Source organism: Rattus norvegicus, chromosome 1 (genome assembly GCF_021556685.1).
Source record: "Rattus norvegicus strain SHRSP/BbbUtx chromosome 1, alternate assembly SHRSP_T2T, whole genome shotgun sequence".
Taxonomy (NCBI): domain Eukaryota; kingdom Metazoa; phylum Chordata; class Mammalia; order Rodentia; family Muridae; genus Rattus; species Rattus norvegicus.
In genome coordinates this window covers 52,850,654-52,874,047 of record NC_141534.1, presented here as the reverse complement: position 1 = coordinate 52,874,047, position 23,394 = coordinate 52,850,654, and the positions used below count along the sequence as shown (strand labels likewise).

The window sequence follows — 23,394 nt, the reverse complement described above, 5'->3', positions numbered from 1 at the left end:
GGCCTTCTTTTATTCAATATTTTCAAAATTAAATTTTTGTTCTCGCTACATAGACCAGGCTGGCCTCAAATTTCAGACATCCACCTTCTTCTTCTTTCTCTTCCTCTTCATCTTCCTCCTCCTCTTCTTTTCCTCCTCTTCCTCCTTCTCCTCCTGTTCCTCCTCCTCTTCCTCCTTCCTTCCTGAATGTCAGTACTAAAGGTGTAAGCCACCACACCCAGCCTCAAATTTCTATTCTCCACTGATAATTCCCCATACTAAATTTAGTATACTAAATATGAGTTTTGTCTTGGATTTTTTAGTAGACATTGCTTGACAGCATGAAATTTAGTAAGGGCTTTTCACCTTTCAGTGGGAAGCATGAGATGGTGTCTCTCAACACAAGTAGTGTGTTTGTGGAGAATTAGTTATGAGCCTCAATAGTCTGCTCATCGTGCAACTCCATTTCCCCAACAGTGCAGCAAGTAGAATTAACTTCAAAGATTACTCGGAGCAAGACTTCTGGTCTGCTGTTTCCAGGTACCTGTCCTTTGAAGGTGGATGTGGCTATAGGAAATGCTTTGGCCAATCAAATACGTATAGAAAGGCTTTGTGTTACCTTGAGAGAGAAATATTTTAAGAACCAGTAAGCTGTGGAACTCCTGTCCTAGTATCTCGCTTCTCTCTCCTCTCCAGACAAGTGAGCTTCACCACCTGCTCCACCACCTTCTCCACCAACTTCCAGTCCCTGGGTTCTGTGCAGACTCCCAGCCAATGGGTCTGGCCTGCCAGCAGAGCAGCCAGCATTTATGCAGGTGCTTGGGGCTTTGGGTCCTGGATATCCCTGTCCCGCTCTGTCTGGGGTGGCTCTGTGGGGTCTGCAGACCGGCAGGAATGGGTAGAATCCAAACAGAAAAGGAGACCGTGCAAGACCTGAACGATCACCTGGCCAACTACCTAGACAAGGTAGACCTGGAGCCTGGAGACTGAGAACAGGAGACTACAGAGCAAAATCTGAGAACTTCTGGAGAAAAGGGGACTCTACCCAGGGCATCAGAGACTATGGCCACTACTTCAAGATCATCAAAGTTGTGAGGGCTCAGATCTTTGCAAATTCTGTGGACAATGCCCATATCGTCCTGAAGATCAACAATGCCTGTCTTGCAGCGAATGACTTTAGAGTTATGTATGAGATAGAACTAGCCATGCACCAGTCTGTGGAGAGCGACATCCATGGACTCCACAAGGTGATAGATGACACCAATATCACAAGGCTGCAGCTGGAGACAGAAATCGAAGTGCTCAAGGAGGAGCTGCTGTTCATGAAGAAGAATCATGAGGAGGAAGTCCAAGGTCTGGAAGCCCAGATTGCCAGATCTGGGTTGACTGTGGAAATGGATGCTCCCAAATCTCAGGACCTCAGCACAATCATGGTGGACATCCATGCCCAGTATGAAGAACTGGCTCAGAAGAACCGTGAGGAGAACTGTGAGGAACTGGAAAAGTACTGGTCTCATCAGATTGAGGAGAGTACCACAGTAGTCACCACCAAGTCTGCTGAAATCAGGGACACTGAGACCACCCTCTTGGAGCTGAGACGCAACCTCCAGACCTTGGAGATTGACCTGGACTCCATGAAAAACCAGAACATGGAGAACAACCTCGGGACATGAAGGCCAGATAAAAGGTGCAGATGGAGCAGCTCAATGGGGTCTTTCTGCCTGGAGTCAGAGCTGGCACAAATTTGGGCAGAAGGACCCAAGAATATGAAGCCCTGTTGAACATCAAGGTCAAATATGAGGTGGAGATTGCCACCTACAGCCGCTTGCTGGAGGATGGGGAAGATTTCAGTCTCAACGATGCCTTGGACTCCAGCAACTCCACGCAAACTGTGCAGAGGATAGCTCCACGTAAGGTCATGGATGGCAAAGTGTATCTGAGACCAATGACACCACAGTTCTGAGACACTGAGGCTGAGAAGGAGGGAACCCCTGGGGACTGAGGGACCAATAAAAGTTGAGAGCTCACTGGGACAAAAACAAAATAAAGAACTGGTACAGAATTCTGCAGATTCCCTTTTCCTAGGAGGATAATCATGGAAGCAGAAATTATTTGGAGGAGATAGGAGATAGAAACAGCCTAGAAAGCATAGCCTTCGTTTGCACAGGCCTGGACCATTGCCCAGACCCACAAATGACTTAACATGCACAAGAAATAAACATTTGTTGAGTTAAGCCATGGAGATTTGGGTGGTGTTTGTCACTGTAGAAAATCTAGCCTCCTCTGGCTGATCCATTTCCTCACTGGTGCAGCAAGGATTAAATGAATTACTGTACATAAACACTCGAAAATGCTAGCTCTACAAATATTTGCCAACGCTACTCTGTAGACTTGATTCCAGCGTGCTTTTTTTTTCTTCACGTTTTATAATTGGTGGTGTTTCACATTTTAATTGGCAACAGTGTTTCTTCCCTAATGTCCCATAAAATCACCCTACATCTTGGATCCAGGCCCATGAATCTGTATTATTATTATTATTATTATTATTATTATTATTATTATTATTATTACTATCTTAGGGCCTAGTGGATAAATAACAGAACCACATTCTTCATTGGTAAGTAGCATATAAACAAACACTTTGCAGTTGTTGAAAGAGGAGGAAAGCAGAAGAGAACAAGTTTCATCTCACAGTACCGATGTGTGTCAAACTCAACATCTGTAGCCATGTTTGTTTCTGGGACAGATGTGCTGTTTGGATTTAGGCTCAAAGCACACTGATGAGTGGCTCTCCAACAGGCCTGAGGGTAGTGGTTACTATCTAAAGAAGGATCTTGGGGGATGCTTTTGAAAACTAGTGATATTAATTTTATACTTATAGTCCACTAAGAAATGAATTCATCCATCAAATATAGAGCTGGCCATGCAAAGGGACTTCCCTCCACCAAGTGTCAAATCCCCAATAATGCCAGCATGAGTTTTATTCATTTCTAGACTTTTCTCTGTATTACATTTGACAATTTGTTTGTGGTGGAACTGTATAAGAATTAGATGCATATGGATCTTTCTGTTATATTTGCCAAGGTTGATGAAGCATCATATAAACAAATACATGAACATAATAATAAAAATAAATTGAGTCATGAAAGGAGGCCCTTCAATGGGGTATACACATGGATGGCGAGACACTCACTCAAACTAGGCAAGCAAACACCTTATCTTTGCTTTTCTGTCAACACTCCCAGATATTCTTTGTATGACAGGAAATTTCTTCAAATGTGCAGCCCAGAAAGAGCCTCTCAGAGCAGCCTATCTGCAGGCTGAGGCCTGAAAGACAGGCCAGCGTCACCCATTTTCAACCTCTGTGCCACAGCAGATTCTTAGCGCTTCTCAGCTGCTCCTGAGAAGCCGTGGAAGAGTCCCAGAAGGTGGGCTGGGAAAGGTAGGAACAGAATCCATGCTGACAGGAAGTCTCGGGGGTGTGAGGAAGGACAGAGGCCCACAGTGCTGACATTTCACACGTGAATCTAGAGCTGGAGGCCAACCTGTGTAGGAACACAATCTCCATCTGCTGCTCAGCTACCTGGGAGCCTCACAGGCCTCACGGGTTTGTTGACAAAGCCTGTAGAAGTCTCCTCTTGGAGCTCCTGTTGGGCAGCCCGAGCCCCAGAGGCTTGAGTAGTGTTGTCACAATCCCTGGAACATCTGGACCCCAGACTCACAGCATCTGTGTGTGTGTCTTCCTCCATATGTTCACCCAAACGTGCTGCCTAGGATTGCATTCCAATGTGACCGAGTCGCTTGATTAGTTTTATAACTAGTTGCAGAAGAGTCCTGTTTCTTTTAGAACTTGATTGGCATTTGAATTTCAACTGATATATTCTGTGAATTCATTCTAAACCATAGCGGTACCACAGTCCCCCATAATCTACAAAAGTATTATTCTAACCCCCTCCTCAGTCGATGCCTTAAGCCACAGGTAATAATAAACCCTACATAAATTATGCATGCCTATACATTTTAATTTATAAAGTAGGAACAACAAGAAATTAACAATGAATAAAATAGAATAATTATAGTAATATACTCCAATAACACCCATTTAAAATGTAATGACTGTTCATTTCTGGAATTTTCCATTTACTATTTCAAACTACAGGATGCTGGATCTGAGGTGAGGGAGGCTATTGTACAACAGCTCTCCACATCCATGGGCTCCTCATCCACAGAATCAACTGCAGATCAAAGCACTGTAATTGCTTCTCTACTACCCAACTATAGGAGACTTCCTACCATCATTCCCCAAGCAAAACAGACACATGACAACCATCATATGGTCTTGATATTGAACTAGGTGACATACATCACCTAGAGATATGTGATATTAAATTTAATGTACACTGGAGGGTATGCAAAGACTGTGCCATTGTGTGTGAGGCATGTTTGGGTGTGAGGAAGCCATGGAGCCAACCCTCACCCATCCTCAGACACTGAAGTATGACTATCAGCCCTCAAAACCAGAGCAGGTGGTGCACAGTCTTACAGCACTCCCTTGTTTCATAGTCATTTTAGACTTTAAGGCTTCAAGACCACAGCCAAAAATTTCTGGTATTTGAAAGTTTCCTGCAAACAGGAAATAATAAAGAACTGCTCATCTGTTCTCATTTCCCTTGGATGGCCACACTACTTCAACAACCATTTGTACCTCCCTAGCTCCTGCTGTGGTTCTTCCTCTACCATGAAGACAGTCTCTCCAGCTTTTCTCATAAAGGAGAAGGGGAACAGCAAGAAAGAGAAGTGCCTATTGTTCCTGATGTCACTGACTCCTTACGTAACAATTGTGCATAGATGATTCTTTCCACAATTCAGCAATAATTACCCAGAACCTGCTAGGTAGTGGAGCCTAAGCTACTACAGGAAGCAGAAGGCTCTTCCAGGCAGCTAACAGCCAATGGTGGATATGGAGGGGTGGATGGGGGATGGGTAGATGGGTGGATATTACTGATGATAAATAGGATAGCTAGTAAGAAGGATTGATAGATATAATAGATGATAGCTATAAGTGATAGATATGCAACATAAACACATGATGAATAGACAATTGATGCATTCTTAAATAAGATACTATATTAAATATATAGATAGATGACAGATTTAGTTAGTTGATAGTCAAAGACCTACCCATCATAGATAGGTACAAATGATAGATAAATGATAGATAGATAGATAGATAGATAGATAGATAGATAGATAGATAGATAGATAGATTCATAGATACATAGATAGGAATGAAGACATAATAGATACAGGTGACTGATAGAATATAGATGGATTGATGGATCGATGGTTGGATAGATAGATAGATAGATAGATAGATAGATAGATAGATATAGAAGTTGGAGTAACAAATGGCAAGTGCACATATATAATGAATAAAATATAATTTGAGAGTTCATTAAATCTGCCACTGAAGGAATCAAACTGAAGACATGCCCTGAAAGAGCTTTTAACATCAAGCCATCTTGGGGCATCAATATCTAAATTATTTATATTATCAATGCACTATTCCCACAAGAGATTTCAACTCTAATTAAAGCTCAGGTCTGCTGTGAAGGAACTGCAGGGTGTATACATAGGGGAGGGAGGGTGAGGACCAGGAGTACCAAATAACAAAGCTGCCAAATATACCCAGGCAGATAGTAGAGTATTCACCGCTTTCTATTCTTTCACTAAATTATAAGTCATATTGGTGGTCAGCATAATTAAAGACGACTTTAACCCCTGTTGCTCTCCCAGCCCTAACTAGTCAGCATGTTCATGGGCTCTAGGAACTACTAGGCTACCCACGTTGGTTCCTAAAGAGCAAGAAAGAGGACTTTGTTGAGCTCCTACCATGCTCTTTCCTAATTCTTCTAGTCCCAAAGCCATTATAGTTCTGTATATAGCGAAGTTTCTGTGGCAGCTCAGAGTACTGTGTCCTGGTTGCGGAGAAGGCTCTGACTTAGTTTCAGCTGTCGATGTGACACAGCTGGGAGTTATCTGGGGGAGGCTATCGTATTGGCCTGTGGGCATTTTCTTAGTTGCTAATAGATGTAGGAGGACCCAGCCCATTGTAGGTGGTCCCGTCCCTAGACAGGGATAAATAAGAAGTGAATAAGAAAGCTAGATGAGCGAGCCACAGAGAGCAAGCCAAGTGTTGTTACTCCATGATTTCTGCCTCAATTTCTATTTGAGTTCCTGCCCTGGATTTCTGCAATAATAGACTATAATCTGAAAGTTGAAATACCCCCAAATGCCTCCCAACTCAAACCTCAGGTTGGTTTTGGTCAAGGTGTTTATTATAGAAAAACCAAGCAAGCTAGAACAGAAGTTATTACAAGGTGTGGGGTGTTGCTAGGATGAGCCTGACTTCTTTGCTTTGGAAGGAAGATTGCAAAAGCATTTGGAATGTTGAGCTGGAAAAGCCGCAGAGTGCTCAAAGCTTAATGAGCTAGGATGGAGACCTTGGAAAATAATGCACCGAGAGCAACACAGACAGCAAATTCTAGTTTTTGAAGTTTTTAGAGGGAAATGAAGACTCCGCCATGGCTTTTCCTATGATATTTTTGAATGAAGAATCTCTAGGTGTGAAACTTTTGCTCTACTGGGACAATGGAGCCTGTTCATGGAGGGTGAAGAATCAGCTGTGATCACTAAAGGACAAGCATCACTGATGTTAAGTCTTCTGAAAAGTATTGCTTCAGAGTCGTCATACTGAATCTGTGGTCCAGAGGTGGCTAAGGCTGTATTTAAAGCTGGAAGCAAAACTTAGCAACATATAAAATCTCTAAAATGTGCTGCTGATTTTGGTGGCATGAAAACTGAAGAAGTCCTGGAGGAAAGCTGAAGCTTGGTAAGATGTGCCCAAGTCAGGGTCTTTTTTTTTCTTCACATTCAGCACCACAGCAGTATCAGTTTATTAGCAGAATAAAGTAGAAAACGGTCAGGTAAACAAGTAGTATACAACAAAGTGAACTGGAAATAAAACTGAGTAAGGCAAGACGAATAAGGTTCACAGTAATGGGGAAGAGGAGAACTGGGAAACCAAGCTGCAAACATTTACATTTCCTCTCATCCCCAAATCCAAACAATCACCCAAGCCATCTTTTGTGACTAAACAGAATTAAAAGACCGGTGTCAGGTGGCCTCGCTGACTTCTCCATCATGATTAGCTGCTGGTTCTAGAATCTTATCCATTCTCAAAACCTCTTCACAGAGCAAATAGCTCTGCAGACTTCTGGGAAGTGGCAACTGATGGATGAAAATGTCAGAATGACGGCGCTCTGCTTTTAGACTGGTTCAAATTTCCAAAAGACAAAGATGGGTTAGGCTTGGAACAATGGCCATATGTTGCTGAAGAGCAAAGGCGGGGTTTGCATGGACTGAGAGCATCTTTGCAACAGCTGAAGGATGTCTCTTCCAATTAGAAAATTCCAAAGTAAAGATAAGGATGTCGTCACTGACTGAGTCAACCCAAGAGCTGCTGCACAGCGGAATCAATGGTCAAATCCAGCAAGCAGGAGATGTGGCAACCATGCCTTATATTCTGTTTGTGCTTTAACTGCAAAACTTACAAATTCAGATGTATGATCCCAAGTTACCACCAGGCAACCTTTCTTCAAAAAACAGCAAAACATTGAAAACTTCTCATACTTGAGGCAGTATGCCAAGTGAAGTTCATCTAACTGGGCTCCATACTTCAAAAGAATGTTCACAATTCCAGAGAACTCACAGAGGTTCAGAGGTTCAGTCCATCATCCTCCAGGTGGGTGCAGGGAGGAATCTATGCAGGCATGATGAACATGATGAAGGCAGATCTGAGAGTTCTACATCCTCATCTGAAACTCAGGGACTTTAAAGAAAGGCCATGATGCTTAGTGAAAACGCAGCTTCAGTTGCAGTGAAGACCCCAGGATATTGGAGATGCCAGGACCCTGGAACATCTTCTAAGGGCAGCAGTAGGTGTTGAGTGGAGATGGTCTGAGCCTATGAGAGAAGTTGTATGTGCGCTATACATGGCAGAACTGGAGAGGCAGGGCTGTTCAACCTGTTTGGAGTCCAGAAGATCATGAATGAGTCCCAGACATTGAACACTGAGTTCACATTGTTAGATTATTTTTAAAAATCTGATTTTATGTTCTGGTTTCTCCTTCTTGCAATAAGAAACCACATATTGTCTTTTTTTATATACTTTATAGGAGCACATACTTAAGAAACTTTGGATTTTTAAAGAGAACTTGGACTTCTAAATCACTGAAAAGTTTAAATTGCAAAGCTTTAAAGTTGTATGGAATTTTATATTATGGTATGAACTCGACCCGCACCTATAATCCTAGTACTTGGCAGGCTGAGGTAGAAGGACCTTGAGTTTCACAGCCAATTAATGAATAGGAGATTCTGTCTTAAAGAGCTAAAAAGTGGAATTAGAGATGAAATCCTGTCACACATCTACTGGCTAGCTACTCTGGCTCACTCTCCATAGCCCTTAGGAAATCCCCTCCCCTTCGCGGAACAATGCCATGGGGCTGAGACAAAACAGTCTTGTAGAAGAGCATATCAGAGAAAATAAAGCTTTCAAATCTTATTTGTAAGAAGCCCAGTTCTCTAATTATCTGTATACCTTGCAAAGAAGAGATCAAGCAGTGAACTCTCCAAACTATGTGCCCTCCTGAAATAAGAAAGCAGAATAGGCTCCATCCCTCCTTCGCAATCACCTGCTCCACCTCTGTAAGCCTCTGATGATCACATTGACTCTGCCCGCACCTCTCTGCTGGTGGGTTTGCTGCCACAGAAGGAAGGCCGATAGCAGGTGTCTCACATGGAGGGTTTTTTCCCCTCCTACAAAGTTTTGCTCTGTGTGAGCTCGAAGAGGGACTGACTAGTGCTTGAGGTAAACTGACTTTAACTTCACTGAATCTTTAGCCAAGGCTAGCCTTGCTTTACCACTTCCCAACACCCATCTCAAATAGCAGCAGCATCTCTCCAACCCACTCCAGATGGGTTTAGTCCTGAATCGACACTTTCCCTGTTTCCAGTTTTCTTGGGGAAATGAGGCCAGCTCCACACAGCAGCTAGAGCCCTTGGCTTTGATGAAAGCTTAGAGGCTATATTTGAACACGACCGAAAGAGGACATGAAGCTTCAGCTGCCGGTCAGCCCCAGTTGCCAAGGAGGACAGGGTGAGGGTGAGGGGGGTGTTGAGCATCAAACAGCTGCGTTCCTGTTGTTCAGCAGAAACTCCATCTTTCTAGTGTTCTCACCATTTAATTCCTTCCGTTTACAGTCTTGTGATATTATAATAGAAGGTGGCTGCTAAGAAGTTTAGAAATATCCCCTTCATCAGCGAAGACAACTTAGTCCTCCCCTCCCCCCTAAAATAATCTCTCCCCTAAGTATTATTTCCTGCCAGAAAATGAGTTGGATTTGCTTCAAAACTGCTTCAGAACTAGTGAACATAAATGCCTCTAAATTTAGCAAACATCAGCATGCTCAATCAATTTGCAGTATTTTTCTCCACTCCCTTCCAAACCTTGTTTGGCCTTAAAGTCAAAGTTGAGCAGGCCACTGGATCTCTCCCACACCCATCTTTCCCTTCCTTCCCACATCTGGCTTGATGGTTAATTGATAAAAGATGAGCCCATTACATAGTAGCACAGAGCTGACCGGGTCGAGTCCCTGGCCTCACCCTGGCAGCAGCTAGCTATTCAGTGGTGAACTGGGTTCCATCCCTAGTCACTTGGCAAAGTCACTGAGTGGGTGGAGATGGGAAAAGCATCTGTCTTCCTCATCTATGCTCAAAACACAGCATTTCCTCAAAGCCTGGGAGAAGGGACAAAGAGTTCTAACTGCCTACAAACTCCAGCCCAAACAGGATGATTTCACTCTCATGGGTAGGAAAAGCACTAGGAACCATTCAGCAGACTCTGTGGTCTCTGTCTTGATCCTGCCTATTCCAGAACTGGTTATAGATATATATATTTTTTAACATCAACATTGTGTCAAACACCATTCCAGTCCATGTGTCATGTGTGCCATAAATGGATAGCTTCTAAAATAATACAATGGCCTTTGCACCTGACTTAAGTAACACCAAGAAAGATTCTTCTACACCCTGCCAACAGTTGCAACATGGGAGGCAAGAAAGGATTTCTTCTCCACATACTTACTGTCCCCTTGAAAACAACTAACTCAGCCTCATTTCCTGCTCATTGGTCCACTCTCATCTTGGACCCCTCAGAGGTATTCTATCCCTGTCCAGTATCTCACAGACCAGCAGAGCCCACATGATTACCTGACAGCACTGATCCCTGGGAGCCTTCATTCATAAGAAGTCAGCTCTTGGCATCTGTAAGAAATGACAATGCTGACAAGTCCCACTGTGTGGTGCATGTAGTGCAAAGAATAAATTAACTCTTTCTCTATGTGCTACTGGGATGAGTTCCAGATATACACGGGCTTCTTAGGTTTTAGAAATACACTGCATTGTGGAGATTGTAGCACCTTTCTTGAGCTAATTGAAGATTATTTCGTCATCAACACCACCACCACCACCATCATCAAATGAGGCCTTTATCAAAGTAGGACATATAATAGGAAGTCCAAGAACAACTGAAGGGAAAGGAAGTAAAAACCACAAAGAAGGTTCTCAGATGTAGAAGGACCAGGGTTTCTCTGTGATCCTTACCCCTACTCCAGAGGTTTCCTATCTCCAGTGCTCCTTCATAAGGACCATAATACCATGCTTGTGAATTATACGAGATCAAGCATAAAGAGTGATGGTTAAAGCCTGAGAGGCAGCCCTGTGTCATATCTGTTCATTTCAGTTGACCCAGATACATAGCTAGATTTAGATAGATCAGCACAGTGCAGCACGGTCTTTCCACATACAGAAAACCTAGATGTTAAGCTACTATGGAGAATGATTTTTAGAACCGCCATCACATTCAAGGGAATCAAAACATGCCCAGGCTACTTAGATGCACACTCTACTTCCGAGCATCCTTGTGAAGTTTGTTTTGTGTGATAATACCAGTATATGAACATTTCTGGGGGATTTTAAAGACGGATTTTCTATTCACAGTAACATCTTGAAAGGAGAAGTTCTCTTCTAGCTAATTTGTCTCAAAATGAGGTTTAGTTTATTATTAACAGAAGGCCAAGAAACAGTGTTTCACACCAGCACCTGAAATGCAACTAAATTCCCACAGTCTGTTAGAAGCTTTCTCCTCAATTCTAATATTTGCTTGAAGACTAGAGAGATTTTTCAGGGTGATGGCCTTAACCCCTGAGCATCATGGGATGGTTGAGAGCATTCCAGGCTGCCCTTCTCTTCCAGCAGGGTTGGGCACTAGAGACCAGCAAGGAGAACTTGTGGTCCTGAACTCTGTGTTCTGATCCAGGCTTCTCAGACCCACCCAAGGGATACCATGGGATGGAAAGATCAGGAACATCATCTTTTCAAGCTGAGTACATTCTCCTTCTGCCTTCTCCCTACATCCCCTCCCAGCCGGTGATAGTCAAAGCCAAATACACTGAAAAGGGAGAAAAAAGCACTGCCTTCTCTTGTCGGTCTCTGAGAGTGTAGCCTTGGCTTCCTCTCCCACAGGAAGGAGATGATGCTGGCTTCCAGTGAAGGGTGTGGACTGGGGAGAAGCCAGACACAAAAGACAGAGCAAGTCAGGATGTTACTAACAGTCCAGCTTTCTTTTCAGGTTCCTGTTTAGCTAAACATTTCAAAGGAGATGGTTTCCCAAGCTGCTGGTCTTCCTGGTGTGTCTTAGAGGCCTGGGGCAGTGTGGAGGAGGGAAGCAGCCAGATAAAGGGAGTCTGTCCACTCCATCATCCCCCAGACTGGCTTAGTGTCTCCCTATATGATACCAACTGAGACATCTGGGATATCATGTTCCCCCAACATCTGTCATCCATGGCTCTCTGGATGAGTGGGTGAAGATCCCTTTGGGACAGCCAGCTGGAGTCTGAGCCAAGTTGGGTAGACATTCTAGGCAAGCTACCTCTTTGCTTGGGAGCTGGGTATCTTGCTTCTCACTGAACTGAAGGGAACACATCATCAGGCTGTCAATGTGAGTTTCCCTTCTGCTTCTGCTGCTAGGTGAATGGGTAGCACTGGTGGCCAAGCTCTGGTGCTTCCTGAGCAATATTTTGCTCTTTGGACTCAGGGAGAGAGCCCACAACATGCGAAAATAGTGGGTGTCACACTTCACTACAGTTCCAGAGGAGACCTATGTTTAATGATCCACTCATTGATTAGGCAGATTTTGAGGCAAATTAGCAAGGAGGGGCGGGGCTTTCCTTTAAGATCAATGAAGACAGTGAATGATATGTAAAAATCTTATAGACCGTTCCCAACTTCATATGATTCAGAAAATGAATCTCAGCACGATACCCAGTAAAGCAAACCGTGTATTTAAATAGCAAGGATTTTTTTTCCTTTGTATTTCATAATCACACTCAATATTTGTCTCATTTTGTAGCTATGGGGGAAAAAAACAGAAAATCAGAGCAAATAGGAATGAGAAATCCAATTTCACAACTTGCTGTCTAGTAAGCCCTCAGCCCACAGTGAGGACCGACTGGCTCAGCAAATGTGTCATGGTTCCATGTAGCAGCTAGGAACTGGATACCCGAAGCCCTACCTGGCCATGTTAGAGGGTAAAAGGCTATGAGGTAGAAAAGATTTGGAGACCCAATACCAGAGCTACAAGAAATACAGGAACACCCACCAGACTCCCCATCTAACACCTGCTTCAATCCAGGATGGCCAACCTGGCATTGATACAGGACCTTCTCCACTGCTGTGTTGAACAAAACAGACCCTTACATTTCTGTGGCAATTTGCCTCTGTGGCTGAGCCAACTTTAATTGCAGAAATCATCTAGATGACAGGCTTTTATTACATCTGTATAGCATCTCCCAGAAGTGCTTGTCACACAGCAGTTGAGGAAGTTCACCTCCCCGGCTTATAGGGCTATCGACCTTAACCATGGAATACATTTACCTAATTGGATAGCCTTCTCTGGTGATGCTTCCAAGGCCTATAAGTCTTTTAGACCACAACACAACTCTTTGTTACTATAGATATAAAAGGTTAGAGTCTCTGACACAATTCTGTCTACCCCAGGGCCTCTTAGTTTTTTGTTTGTTTGTTTTTGTTTGTTTTTATTCATTACTTTTTAGAAGGTCTTCAATTCAGACTGGTCTTGAAATCCTTATGTAGTTTAGGGTAGCCTTGAACCCCCAATCTTCCTGCCTCTGCTTCCTAAGTGCTGTAATTAAAGGTGTACAGAACCAGGCTTGATTTATGCCATGCTAGGATGAACCTAGGGGGTTGTGCATGCTAAATAAGCACTCTGCCAACTGAGCTCTGTCCCCAGCCCTCCTCTCTCATTTCTGTAAACCCCCTTAGAGGTGAGAAAGGAAAAAGCTAAGGAGAAACACCAAGCTGGAGAAATGTGTTCACGTAATCTTGAGGGAGAATAATTTTTGCTTAATTTTTAAACAGAACCATGATGTCACCAAATTGCAATTACAGCCTGGTGGTTTGAAGTCCCATATGTTTGACAAATAGTGCCAGTCATTTGCCAAGTCTAAACATAACTAGTTTTCCCTCAGTCACAAGCTGTCTCCTCATCTCCCACCAACGTTAGGATTTGGTTTCTTCTGCTCTTCTTGAGATGAGTGTCCCTGAGGACCTGGACAGATGCGAACTGTTTTCCTGCCTGCTCTGTTCTGTTTGCCAAGGAAAACATTCTATAAATTCTTTCAGAACCTCCCCTGGTAATGAGTTTCTGTCCATCAGTCTCTCTGGCTTTGGGTAAAGCATTCCTTCTGGCTTTCCATGACAACGAGTAGAATTGCCCTTAGTGCAATCAAGACCCACCTGGCCTGAGGGCCACTCATCACAGGCCTGTTCCAAAGGCAACAGAAAGTGCATGGTCTCACCCCATTCCTCACCTCCGCCCATCTGTGGACACTTGGTAAAATCACCATCTGCATCGCAAACAGCTGCTCCTATATTTCTACAACTCACTCCCAGCACAGCTTATGTGCCCGAGCTGAAATTTCATCTCAAGAGTGGTTTCTGATGTACCCTGATTCTACAGTTGGGAGAGAGGATCAAATTAAGGATGTGGTTAAACCACATCCAGAACTAGGGGAATGCTATACTATTCTTGTCATAGCAAGACAAGTCAAATATTAAACTCCCAAGAGTCTGTCTCATTTGTATCCATATCCATGATTTACATCCCAATTACTCATCACCATGGAAACCAGGTATTTTTGACTGACTACAGAAAAGATTGCCAAGACACGGTTATCCTTTGGGAATGGGAGTTACCCGCCTCTTTTTTTCTTTTTCCCCAATACTGGGAATAAAACTCAGGACCTTACATGTACTAGGAAAGCCCTCTACATTCTCTGCATTCTGCCCCTAACCCAAGCTTGAGCCTATGAAAGATGGGTCATATTCACTATAGGCCTGTCCTGACACCAGATGGAACTCACTTTGTCCTTAAACACCAGAATGACTTTTACCTGGAAGACTGTGGAAATCTAAGTGTCAGGCCCCACCCCAGGTCTGAACAACTGGTTCAGTGTTTAACGGGTGCTGTAGATGTCCTGGGACTGGGGATCAAGCTTTAAGGATGGAATGCTGGACCAGGGTTCTGGGGTCTCACAGGATGACTGGGAGCAGAGGCCCTGTGACTAAAGCTCCCACTGAGTGTCTCCAGGTATTCCTTGGCAAGTCTGCCCTGAGCTGTTTCTTCTTAAGATAGGTCTCAAGTATTTCAGCTAATCATAGTTCCTGGCATCATAACAACCGTGGCCCTGTAAAATGATCACAAATGGACTTACTGGAAATTTAATTTTGGACTGCCAGGGATGTTTATTTTTTATTTTTTACATGTTAGTCAAATGTCAACTAATTATTAAAAGCACACCATGGAGAATTAACCAGAGGGGTTCTCTCCCATAACTGCCATACCTAGCAGGACTTAATAAGCACTAATGGGCTGTCTTTTCAAAACCAAAGGCGTGGAAGAGGCTAGGTGTCTTCGTTTTTAAGTGAGTACTTCCTATGTTACTTTGGCTGACACATGGCAGTTCTCCCCTTGAGGTCTATGGGGAGACTTTGGGGTGATACAAGGCAGGGGCCGGTGAGTCTAGACTCCCATCCATCCCTACAATGGGGCAGGCTTTAGAGAGGTTATTTCTTGAGATCTGCCAACCTCTGCCTCCAGAGTTCTGGGGTTAAAGGAACACACCACTACTCTGAGCTTTAGAGAAGTACATTCTTAAACTACCTATGTCAGCCTGGCTTTTAACCAGGAGTTCAGTGTTAGAATGCAATGTCATAGGCTGGGCGGCTTACGTGAGTAGCATCCATTTCTCAGAGTTCTTAAAGCTGAGAAGACAGAGATCAAGTCACTAACAGACTTGGTGTCTGATCCTATTCAGGGAAGAGAGTAGAAAGAGCAAGCTCTTGGGTCAAACTCATAAAGGTCTTAGTATAAAACCCATTAGGTACCCTCACCCCATGCTCCAAATAATGGAAGAAATATCTGAGTGCTGTTCAAATCTATCATACCCTAAATCAAAGGCCAGAGCACAATTGGTTGTGGTTTTGGTCATTCTATTTAAACGTAGCTTGTTATGCAACAAAAAGCTACCAGAAAAAAATAACATTTATAACCTGGTCATGAAGTACTACTATGACAAAAACCACCTGTAGCTTTGGGCTGGTGACATGAGGCACAGGTGGAGATAGGTTTGAAAGGGAAAAACTAGTAGAGATAGAGGGAAGAGGCTTTTTAATGGGCACTAAAGAAGAGATCACCCATGTGCTGTGGGGATGAAAAGTTTCATGTTGCCACAGAAATATCGAAGATATATCCATAAATGAATGGATCTGGCTTTGAGGTTTAATGTCCAAAGGCAAAATTCAAGATGAACTTGAACAAAACGAATAGTCAATTTCTTAAGCAGAGTGTAGACTTGGGACTTATTAAGTCTGGGGGTGAATGTTCTCTGTCTTTTCCTTCACTTTTCCCAGTGAACGTTCTCCAAGGAAAACTAATGGCTTTACTGCAAAGACCAAATGTGTGATGTCATTACAAGAGCCATTACGGTCTGAAAAGATCTAAGGTAATGTCTCACAGATCACTTCAGAGATAGAAAGCCCTGCTTGGCTTGTCTCAAAGCTCCTCTTTAACTGAAAATATGGCTCCATCCAGTCTTAAAGCCATGGTTCCCAAGAAACCATACTCAGAGCTGAAGACAAAGCAAGACTCCAAGACTACTCTTAAGAAGGAAAGGGGCCCATGCATGCCTAGTCCTTACAGACCCAGAATGTAAATGGGAGGCCATTTTGAACCTTCTAGATGGTTCCATTCACCCTTCTGACCAGCAAGGGATCCCAGAGTTACAGAAACAAATTCCTATCCAAATTCCTGACCCACCAAACTGTGCAATATAATGAATGATGTTTGGTAGCTTAAACCACTAATCTCAAAATGAATCTCATTCATCAAATTCTATCATCACTTAAAACATTTTATAGAAAATGAGATAGTCGCTAAATAAAAAGGAGATTTTGAATCACCTTCTTTATGCTGATGATAACTTCAATGGTTTCTGCTCACTATGAACCACAGAGTGACCACATGAGAGATTTCAACAACCTTCCTCAGCAATACACTGTCACCCTTGTATCCTTGTGTGAATCCTCTCTTGACTTCCCTCGGTCTACCAACTAGGGTTTTGTAAGTGACTGTCTTTTTCTTTTGATAAGAAACACCAGATGAAGCCACTCTATGATTGGCCCAGGCTGCTGTAACCAATTCTTGTCAATTAACTCTACCTCAAGATGTCTGAAATTTCATGCCTTTTGCCCCCAAAGTATAACTTTAATTACATCAAGCCTTACTCTGACCACTCGAAATTTACTTCTTACCATCCCCCCAGGTTCGTGGTTCCCAAATCTTTACACCTGCCATTTTTCCTCCATAGACTACCTTTGTCTCTATCCAACTTTCATTTTTATCAACATCTTCCCAAGCCCTTAAAACTCTGGAATTTTTTCCTTGCCATTGTTTAACTTTTGCTGTGCAGCTGTTTTCCCTCTGAGGAAACATGGACTTGACTATTCCGCCTGACCTCAGTCTCTGTCTTTCAAATTCATTCATTCTCTCTCTCTCTCTCTCTCTCTCTCTCTCTCTCTCTCTCTCTCTCTCTCTCTCCACAACTGCCAACAGCTTTGTCCTATTCAGTCAAGTAATTGATTCATAGATTTGTCCTCTACTGGATTACATGTTTCACAATGTTGGGAACAATATCCCAGCTGTGGGATGTGCCAAAATGTTAGCTTGAATACATTGGAAAAGATGAATCTTGCTCTCAAAATGCATTCTACCCAACAAAGATGAGAATAAAACAATGAGCAATTAGAGAATGAACTAAGGCTGCAGATAATTAGCTTCCTAATCACATAGTGCAGACTCTTTAAGAGATAGGAAGGTGGGGAGCCATGGTCAAGTATGGATCACACAGGGAAACTTCACCAATATGAGCCTGTAACTTTAGGGTGTAGGAGGGGATAAAAGGAGAAGGAAGTCACATTTGACAAAGAAACATGCTAGAGCTACAGGCTTGGAGTAAACAGTGTTTGCCAATGAATGAAGAGATGGACTTCTGTTCATGAGCTCCATGTGTAGAGGACATCTCCTAGGCCAAAATAAGAAATCCAAGCCAGGCCATAATAGTTCATGCCTTCCTTTAATCCTAGCACTTGGGAAAAAGAGGCAGGTGGATCTCTGAGTTTAAGGCTGGTCAAGTTTGCAGAGTGAATTCCAGGACAGCAGCCAGGGCTACACAGAGAAACCCTATCTCGAAAACAAACAAACCCAAACTCGTGTCCCCATCAGAGTTATAAGGTCACATTATCTTTGACTAGCAAAATCATAAAGGCGTTTCCTAAGCTATAGCCTGGGACATGTGTGAACAAAATATTTGAATGAGCCTTATTTGGGAAAGCTGAGGAAATGTCACACTGTATAATAAGGCCCCATGCAAACAAAAACAAAACAAACAAACAAACAAAAAACCAAAAAACAACTATCCATTTAAAAGAACCTTCGGTAGGAGATTGTACACTCCTTCAGCTAGATCCTGATCAAAGAGCCTTGACTACCCAGTGTGAAGAACCAATTTCATGTTCTGAATGGAACCACGTGGGACAAACCCAGCAGGACACTGGCAGGAAATGGTCAGCTCTGGGACGAACTGCCTGTGCATCTTGCTGTAATCCTGTCTACCATAACCACAGAAACAGGTAATACAACGGCACTGTCTCAGACCTGAAGTAGCCTGGAGCCTGGACATCATCTCAAGAAGACAGCAGGCTAAGAAGTTGTCACCTCCTCCTGTAGTTGACTACAAGGACGAGAGAAAGACACATTATTAAGCCACCATGGTTGGTTTGGAGGTTGCTCCGGTAGCCTAGCATGATCTCTCCTGACTTATCCAGTAAGGATTTCCTTAGATGTGTTTCTGAAATAGATCTTACCTTCATTTTAGAGACAATGAACCTATGGCTCAGGGACACTTGGGTTTGAGCAGTGGACCCGAGAGCCCATTGTCCTGTAAAGAGTAAAATTCCGTACCTGCAATGAGCTATCCAAGAGTTGGAAGGCCTTCTTCCATGGGTCACAGCTGTCACCTAGGAAGCAAACTGCTCAGTGGAAACCCTTCTACTCATGTGTGTGCACTGTTGTTCAGCATTGCCAGGGAAACACTCTACCCCAATGCCTTTCATCCACAGACACAGCATGTCCTGTCCCACTGTGGCCCATATACTTAGCCATAAAGTTCAATTTGAAAGGAAAAGAATAAGGAGGTGATTTTAGTTTTACCGGTAAGTTCCAGTCTATCCAGTTTCTCTGGCAAAGAGTGAAGTTGGTCGCTCTCTGGGTTCTCTACGTTTTTCCCCGATGAGTTCTGGACTCAGAGAAGAAAAGGTTGACTCTCTCAAAGTCATTCAACACCATCATCCTGAAATGTCCACAACACTGCTTCACATGAGGGTTCGTTGCATTAACTCAGCCGACGGAAAGAACGGCACTGTACATACCAGTAGTTACTCATGACAAGTCTGCATGCTTCCTCTGAACTGGACTCTGAAAGTGAAGCCCTGCCCAAACAAAGAAAGCTTTAGGCTCCACTTCCTCATCCCCTTCCCTAGGCTCCTCCCTCCTTCTCTTCCTCCATTTTCTGTGTACAGAGGAACATAGCTCCCCATGGGGTTGGGAGTAAGGGGTTGCTGGTCTATTGTCTACAAAGCTACCATCACCCCAAAAGTAGCAGCGACTGCTTAATTGTGGATTCTAGAACACGGCAACACCCAGAGAAGCCAAATGGCGGGAACAAGCTTCCAGTCATAGTTGCCGTTAAACATAAGAGGACAATGAGACAGACCTAGACCCACAAAGAGGAAAAAAATGGAACTTCCCTGGGAGGCAAGATTGTCTACTAATCTCGCCCTCAGTCGGAGAGCTCTAAGGGCACTCAGGTGACATCTCCCGCCATGTTTCACCTCCTTCCCTCAGCCAAGCCCCAAGAGCTCTCTTCTGTCTCAAATCTAGAATCATCAACTTTCCTTCTTCACATTTCCTTTTCCTATTGACTGGCTCCCCCTTCTCCCCCCAACCCCCCACTGTGAACCTGACACAGTTGCTCCTTTCCAAAGGAGAAGAAGAAAGCCTACTTCAGAGACAGGGCTCCCTTCACACCCCATCTCGGACCCTCTCTCTATGCAGAGCGATCTGTGCTCTCCTGGCAAGTCCCCCTAACCCCTCCTGCCCCTTTTCTGTCGCTCACCATCTTTAAAGACACCCTGCTTCGCTGGAACCAACCCAGACCGTGCCAAGGTGATCTAATTTGTACATGGGGTCTTTGCAGATGTCATCAAGCTACGATGAAGAAATAGGGTGGACCTGAATCAACTCTGTCTGCTGCCATAAGAAGAGGGAGACTCCGAGGTAAGTCAGCCATGTAGCAACTGTAGGCAGAGATTGGACTCCTGGACCTACACGCTGAGGAACACTAGGAGTGGGAGTGGTGGCCCTGCTAGAAGCTAGAGGCAGCTAGGAACGAAATCTTTCCAAGACCATTTGAGGGAAGGCAGTCCAGTGAGCCTGTGATTATGGATTTCTACCCTCTATCCCTGCGAGAGAATAAGCCTTGTAATCCCAGGTCACTTAGTCCCATGATCCTTTGTTATAGAGCCCCTAGGAAGCCAATAGACACCTCTTTCCAGGTTATGCTTCTTTCTTCCTTGCAAGAGTTAACACATCTCACAGTTCCATTCTCCTGAAAGTGTCCTTGGGGATGTCAGCAAGGCAACTTCCATTTCTCCTCGTAACTCTAACTGACAGTTGCTGGCCCTTTTCAGTGTATTTTCTCCAGTCCTTACTACTATTTTTTCCCACTGTTTGCCTTTTTGAGGTGAGCTCGTATCCACAGTGACTAGTATGTACTTGCACTTTGTCACTCTTCAGAGCTTTAGGCTTACATCTCCAAGCACTTACCAGGTATGGCTACTAAATGCAATCCCCATGTACCCATCCAGAACCGAGTTTGCATCTTAATATTACTTAATCTTTCACACTTTTATACATATAAAGTAATGCTCCTCCTATTCTCTCTTCCCGAACTCCCCACTCTTCCCAATAAGTCTAGCTCCTACTTTCATAGATTTCTTAATGGCCCACTGAATTTAATTACCCGAGCTTCAGTGGGAGATTATCTGAGCAAGGGCAATTTGCCATTGGCTTTACCATGGAGGAGAAAGATAGTCTTTTCTTCAGATTTGATTGCTATGACTTCTCAAGGAAAGGTGCAGCTGGATGAGCCCCTCCCCCATCCGTGGTGGAATGTCAATGGGCATAATCTTATGCGAGTCTTGTGCTGGTGGCCACTGTTGCTGGGTTCACAAATGCCACAGCCACCGTGTCATGTCTGGACATCCCTTCCCATTCTTACACCCTTGCACTTTTCCTCCCCTTCTCCCATGGTGCTCTTTGGGCCTTGGAATGGGTAATACAGATGTCCTGTCTAGAGTCAAGCATTTCAAGATCCACCTAATCTCCATACTTTGACCAGTAACAAATCTCTACAATAACTGGCACCCACACGAAAAGAAACGTCTCTGACACGGCTAAGGAACATACTTATCCATGAATTTACACATAAACGTTTAGAAGGCACTTTACGCCATCCCCATTTAACAAAACGACAGTAGTTGTCTCCCTGCTAGGATGTACAGATCCCTCAAGGCACTATTTTAAATCAGGTTGACAATACAGATATGAATTCCTTCTGCGTAGCAGGCCTCAAATCCAATGAACAGTTAACCCTGTAACAGTCAATCCACTAATGCACCAAAGGGCACATCTTGCCATTCAGGTTGGAGAATTCAGCATTACAGCTGGGTAAGGCTGTGTTGATGCCTTTTGCCACCAGCAGACTGCATAGTACTTTCCAGCACTACGAAACCCAACCAACTGGACAAAAGCTGCTAGTTCAGTTCCAGCTTGAATTCTCTGTAATGTGTATCCAAAATGTGTGGTTCCTTCAGCAATGGCATTTTAATGTCTGAATTTAGTGGACAGCCAAGGGTAATATCAATATTCTGTATTGTTTTGGGGGCCTCAGGGGCTTCCTAATCAACAACTTAAGAGAAAGTAACAAAATAGAGTATACCCTTTTCCTATCCTAAAATACAAGATAGGTATAGCTCCTTGTCCCACCACCACACTACCCTATCTGTTTTCTCTTTGATATCATTTAAGATCATAAAGGTCACCAAATAATATCCATTCTACATAACTCTTCTTCCTTTTCATCCTTTTTTCCCCTAACATCCTTTTCATTGTCTGAAAGTTATCTTCATTAGCTCCTGAAGAGCCTATAGTCAGTGTCTCTAATCACCACTGTTCCTCATAAACCATCCCAACATAACGGTCTAAAATAGCATCCACTTGAGCCAGGGTCTAATGAGGCCTCAGTAGGAAGACTCAAAACATGGACTCACTCTTTGTCTGGGATCTGATATATTCTAATAGCTTAGTGACTTGTGCCTGAAAACTAGAGTGATTGCTATCAGCTAGATGATGACACCTGATCTTTTTCTATGGTCCTATGGACTTCCTGTTATGTTGACTTTCTCTAAAGGTGAAATCCTAAAGAACAATGGAAAGATGAGGTAAAGCCTTTCATTGATTCCATAACTCACACACATCCTTTCTACTATATTCATATACTGAGGGGAAGAAGGAAAGCAGAGCTTTTCAGATAGAATAGAGGCAAAAATCACTTTGGAACAAGAGCTTGGGGGGCAGGTATAGGAAGGTAGAACACATGCCATCTGCTTCCTATGTCATCTTCAAACAGACTAAAACTCTCTTGACATTTGCTCCCAAATTTTTGATGCATACAAATTAGGGTTTTTTTTCTTAAAGTTTTCCTATCACCTAGGGGCTTGTCATTTTGCTACTGACTTCAATTCCACATCTACTCTTCCAAAGTCTTCTGCTTGGGCCCCCTACCCACTTTCCAGACACCCTTCCCAGCTACTTCCTTTTAGGCTCTACATGTGTTTAGAAGATATAGAAGAAAATCATTGAACTGAAAAGTATAATAAAAGAGACAGCCTTCCTTTTGTTCCTGTCACATGTTCCTAGCAATGACATTCTGGTTCAGTGGCCACATAGCTTTAGCTCTCGAACTCCATGCTCTCAGATATGGTCCACCTGAATCATCTAGGCCAGGGCCCTGTTTCGGAAGCTTAAGCTCTATCCCTTTTCTCTGAGTTTGTTGTTCTGAAAACTCCTTCTCTTCCTTGGTCTTCCAATCCTAGCATTTCACTAGTTCTCAGCAAAAAACAGATGGGAAGAGTTAAGCAGCCCTAACACACAACTGCCAAAGCAGGAGCGTCTCTCCCCTTAAAGCTTGTATTCTGGCCACAACTGTCTCAGATTTTCACCTAGAATCACACAGTCATGCCGCTCTTCTATACCTGTGGTTACATTAGATTGTGACCCTACCAGGGGAAGGGATTACATACTACTCTTTAACACTATCTTCTATAACTCTCCACTTTCTTTACCAATACCAACTACACCATCTGAGTGGTAATAAATGTTAGCTAACCAAACACATAAATCTATTTATCCTATGTTAGAGGTGGCACAATGAGTGGGTTTCTGGCAGTGTCCACTTACATGTAAGACAGACTTGAAGGATGAGTCTTCCAATACCCTGGCTTTCTGTACTACAAATAGATTTTATTTGAGATGCATGA

At 43.4% G+C, this 23,394-nt stretch overlaps 1 pseudogene; it reads left to right on the top strand.

Moving 5' to 3' along the window:
• Positions 1 to 320: 320 nt before the first annotated feature.
• Krt18-ps4 (keratin 18, pseudogene 4) lies at positions 321 to 2,148 on the top strand (annotated as a pseudogene).
• The last annotated feature ends 21,246 nt before the right edge of the window (positions 2,149 to 23,394 follow it).